Consider the following 5,125-nt stretch of genomic DNA (forward strand, 5'->3'; position numbering starts at 1 on the left):
ATCGTGGGCACAAGGCTTCCCTCTAGATGCGAAAAATATTTGGGAATTGGATGCGGGGTTTGCTGCACAGCTCTGGGAGTGTACTCAGTGACACCAATGGCCAATTTTGTGTCATGAGTGTTTTATCATACAATTGTTGAAAAAGGTATGAGCTGAAATAAAGCATGAATACATGAAAAGGGAAGTCAAATCTACATGTCGGTTTCCGTGGGGAGGGATCAGTAACCCGAGGTGTGAGCTGGGGTGTGGCTGCTGCCTCAGCACCTCATCCTGAGGGGAGGGGCTTGGGCACAGCAAGAAGGATCCCCGGGTTCCCCGCAGCACTGCCCCCATTGCCCAGCTGCCTGTTTCCACCTGGAGGGCCACCTGGCCTGGGAACGCTTTTGGTCTGCACTGTCCCTCCCGTGGTGACGGTAAGGGGTGCATTGGATCAAATATAAGGTACACCTCTGCTGGCCACCCTCTGACCCCTCCCAGTCACCTGCCGCCCTGCCTCCCAAGTTCTCAGAGCTGCCCTCTCTCCTCTTTGTCCTGCCACCTTGACCTCAGTCACTGTGATCATCACTGCTCATGACCCCCCTTTTATTGATGGCTGCACTGACCTGTTCACCCCTCTCTTCCGCCTCTGCATTGAGAGATTATGACTGTCTGTGGGCGCCTTGGAGTCTCTGAGACTCCCGGAAAGGGATCAAGGGTCTAGGGGCTGTGGTGCCCAGGGTGCAGCCCAGGACCTTCTCTGGGGACCCTGAGCCCAGGCATTGTTAACACCACTCCTGGTTCACAGAGCCCTTCCTCAACTTCCCCTCTGTGGATTTTGTCACGCCCTGCACAGCTGTGCTTAGTAACACTTCTGTGTTCCATCACATCTAATTGGTGGAAAAGACCCTGGTTCATTTACAAGCTGCTAGAAAGAGCAGCCGTTACTCTTTCTATTGAAGCTCCAATACTTTGGCCACCTGATGCAAAGAGCCGACTCATTGGAAAAGACCCTGATGCTGGGAAAGATTGAGGGCAGGAGGAAAAAGGGGATGATAGAGGATGAGATGGTTGGATGGTGTCATCGACTCAATGGACATGAGTCTGAGCAGACTCTGGGAGATGGTGACGGACAGGGAAGCCTGGTGTGCTGCAGTCTGTGGGGTCGCAAAGAGTTGGACAGGACAGAGTGACTGAACAACAAGGAAAAGCGGAATGCGGTGGGCTGTACTTTGACCCCTCATCAATTTTAAGGCACATCCCTAATTTCATGTGAAAAACTGTTCACTGAGTCCTCAGTGGAATTCGGTCATCACACTAGCAGACTCTGGTACTGCACCTGTGCCCTGGCTGGCTCTTCCCCTCCAGGTGTGGTACCAGCCCACCAGGCAGGTACCCAATTCACAGATGGAGCAGTTGAGTAACTGGTTGGGGTCCCACCATCAAGGAGAAGAAGAGCAGATGTATACAGGGGCTTGGCTAGGGAGCCCACGTCCCCAGCAGCCCCCACGTGGCTCCTCAAGCCCCAGCGCCGCTCGGGAGGTGGCAAAGGAAGGTTCAGGGACCAGAAGTGGCTTGCTTGGTGCCACAGGGCCATGACCCCAAGGGCTTCTAGACGGAGCCTGGAAGAAGAGGGCAGCTGGAGGCCACAGTGGGGGCTGGGCCCCGCGAAGGGCAGAGTCCAGGCTGGCAGGACAGCCAGGCTGCACAATGGCAGAGGATTGCATCAGGGTCCCTGCCGCTGTGGCACGGGGCTCCGGGGCATCGCTGGGGTGGTGCAACCCTGGCCGGTGGCCGCCTCTGCTGGCCATGACTGTGACCAGGGTGAGCTCCTGGAGCTCACATTCCACGACCCCCTGGACAGTCCCCAGACAGCTCTCAGCCCTGGCTGCTCCGCAGAGACCCCTGGAAGCTTCATTCTTTCTGGAACTCCCACCCCTGTTTCGCCGCACTCAGTCGCCACTCATTTTCCTTCTATTTACTCACTTTTCCCCGTGGACTCCTGCCCCGTGCAGAGCACACGTCTTATATAACCCTAACCTGTTGACTCCTGGACCCAATTGTGAAATAGGTCTGAGCGTAAAGGCCACAGTGCCATCCTCTCAGGAGCCACCCGTGCCCTCTGTGGACTCAGTCAATACTTCTAGCTCAGTGCCCCTGCGTCTCTGTGACAAGCCGTATTGTTCAGGAATCACTTGTTCGTGTCTTCATCACTAAACAAACGGCCAGGAGATCTTGAGGCCTCTGGGCGGCTCTGTGTGCTGAGCCTGCCTTGTCTCACTCTGTCTCTCGGTGCTCTTTCGAGGTCCGTGTGTTGCTCTCTGCAGTTAGCTTGGCGGTCTCTGCTGCGCCACCTCTGGGTCTCCCCATAATTGATTGTAAGATGCTTACCTCTCCTCTCTGAAACCAACACTGGATGGGGAGAGATTCAAACACCATGGACTGGGAATTCCCTGGCACTCCAGGGGTTGGGACTCCAAGCTTTCCCTGCTGGGGGGGCACAGGTTCGATCCCTGGTCCGGGAACTAGAATGCCAAAGCCTTGCAGCAAGGCCAAAAAAAACAAAAAAGAGAGAGAGCGAGACCAACACCATGGACCCCAGGATGAAGGCTTGATTGAGGGAGACCTGGGCATGGAGTTTGTTTAAGTCCCAGGGAGTTTAGGCCCTGCACCCCTGGTCTGGCCTAGATCTAGGGGCCAGGTCTGTACAGGACAGTCCTGGTTTTCATCCAAACTGAGCAGCTGCTCTCCCAAAGGCCACTTCCTGGACCAGGAGGAAGAGGGGACTCCAGACGAAACTCCACAGGAAAAGAAGGCCCAGACCAGACGCCAGCAAGGGGCCCACGTCCACCTGTGGCATTTTCCCCACCTGTTTATTCGCTCAACAAACATTTAGTAACCCTGGACCAGGGCATTGAACAAAATAGGCCAAATCTTTATACTCCAGTGGAGAGGAAAGACAGTCAACAAAATTCAAGCTGAGTATATAAATTGACTAAATAATAGGTCAGGTGGTAGTAAGGAGAAAATAAAGGTGGGAAAGGGTCTGGGTGTGTTTGTGGGGAATGAGGGATGTTTGCGATTTCAGGGAGGTGGTCAGAGAGGCACCGCTTTGAAGTTGGCACTGGAGATGGGCCTGGGGACCTGCATCTGTCCTGGGGCAGGAGCTATGGTCTGGGAGGGGCTGGATCAGCGTGGCTGGAGTGAAGGGGACAGGAGATGGGGGACAGAGGACAGAGGAAGAGGGGGCAGGGTGGAGGCGCAGTTTTAGGCCATAGTAAGGATTGGGTTTTTACTCCACCCACAACGCTATGGGGCTCACTTGAGGGCTTTGAGACCACAGGGACCTGGTCTGATGAACTTTTCCACGGGTCATGTGGCTGTCGTGTGGGGAAAAGAGAGAGTAGTCAGGAGGCACAGGGGATGGTGACTTGCAAGGGGGTGAGAAGAGCTGGCAAGCTGGGCGGGAGGTAAGAGCAGGATCTCTTCCTGAGCAGTGGGAGTGGCCTGCTGTCCACCCATGGAGGAGCAGGTTTGGGGTGCTCCAACCCCTGGTTTTCTCATGTGGAGTAGGGTGGCCAGTTGGGTTTTCTAAGATGGGTAAAACAAGTCCTTGAACCTCACATAGTTCCTCGGACTGTGGACCGACTGTCGTTATCCACTGAGAGGAGGGGTCTGCTCCCTTCCCTTGCAGCCAGAAGGCTTGAGACAGAAGTGACCTGTGACTTCTGCCCATTTGGGGACTCTTGCCCTTGGCACCAGCCACAGAGCAAGGAAACCCAGGCCACACAGGTTCTCCAGCAACCGCCAACCAGCCTCACGGGGGAGGAGGACGCGGCCCTGGCTGCCACCTGGCTGCAAGTCCAGGTGAGAACCCAGAGACAGGAGAGGGCAGGTGGCTGTGGCTGCTGCAGCTCCTTGGGGAGGAAGGGGAGCAGGCGGCTGTGCTGGGGCCCATCTGTTTCAGGGTCCTCTTGTTTCTTTGGACTGGCCCCCCCGGGGTTCCTGTCACCCTTTGCTGACTCAGAGAGGGCTTGGGCTGCAGAACCAGCTGCTGCTGTTAAGTCGCTTCAGTCGTGTCCGACTCTGTGTGACCCCATAGACGGCAGCCCACCAGGCTCTCCCGTCCCCTGGATTCTCCAGGCAAGAACACTGGAGTGGGTTGCCATTTCCTTCTCCAATGCATGAAAGTGAACCAGCAGGGGCCCAATATCTGGCTGGGGTGGCAGGCCCGGGGGACACTTGGGAGCTGGGAGGACTCCGGCTGGGTGATGGTTAGTCCCCAGAGCCCTGGAGGAAAAGTCGCTCACTGGATTCCAACAAGGAGCATCCACGTGGCCATCCCATAATCACACCCCGTCCCCACACAAGGAGAGCCACACCTTGGGAGCAAGACCCCCAGAGCGAGACCATCTACTCACTAAGTGGCTGAGCTTCAGCAAGTCACTGTTCCTCTCTGAGCCTCAGATTCCGCATCTGGAAAATGGACCTAAGTGCCTTCCCTCTCGTGTGTTTGTGAAGTGCAGAACAGTACCGGTAACTGTATCATCATGATTATTCTCTGGGGGGAGTCACCCAGAACCCCCTAGCCCCCACAGTTTGCTACTATGAGGATGATGTGGCTGGAATCTGGGTCTGGCCTCGGTCCCATCTCGGGGGCAGCTGCAGGGCTGTGGCTTCCTCTCCCTGTGGGTTACAGGCTAAGTGTTGGTGTCCCACCAAAGATCGCATGTGGAAGCTCTAACCCCTGACATGATGGTACTTGGAAACGAGAATTATGGGAGGTGATAAATTGAGATGAGGTCATGAGGGTGGGGCCCTCAGGATGGAATTAGTCTCCCCATAAGAAGATGAAAAGGGACTTCCTTGTGGTCCAGTGGTTAAGACTCTGTCTCCTAATGCAGGGGACGTGGGTTTGATCCCTGGTCTGGGAAGATCCCTCATGCTGCGGAGCAACTAAACCCATGTACCACAACTGCTGGGCCTGTGCCTTAGAGCCTGCTCTCCAGAACAAAAGACGCCACCGCAATGAGAAGCCCCCGCGCACCACAACGGAGTAGCGCCTGCTCACTGCAACTGGGGAAAGCCTGAGTGTGACAGTGAAGACCCAGCGCGGCCAAAAAATAAATAAAAATAAATTTTAAAAGAA

The 5,125-nt window shown here is 55.5% G+C and overlaps 1 long non-coding RNA gene across 1 annotated transcript; it reads left to right on the plus strand.

Moving 5' to 3' along the window:
* The first annotated feature begins 272 nt into the window (after positions 1-272).
* LOC138422130 (uncharacterized) lies at positions 273-5,125 on the plus strand. The gene is made up of 2 exons (XR_011249752.1): positions 273-413; positions 4,881-5,125. It is a non-coding gene; the product is annotated as an uncharacterized lncRNA (long non-coding RNA).

The sequence above is a fragment of the Ovis canadensis genome, chromosome 17, assembly GCF_042477335.2.
Source record: "Ovis canadensis isolate MfBH-ARS-UI-01 breed Bighorn chromosome 17, ARS-UI_OviCan_v2, whole genome shotgun sequence".
Lineage (NCBI taxonomy): Eukaryota > Metazoa > Chordata > Mammalia > Artiodactyla > Bovidae > Ovis > Ovis canadensis.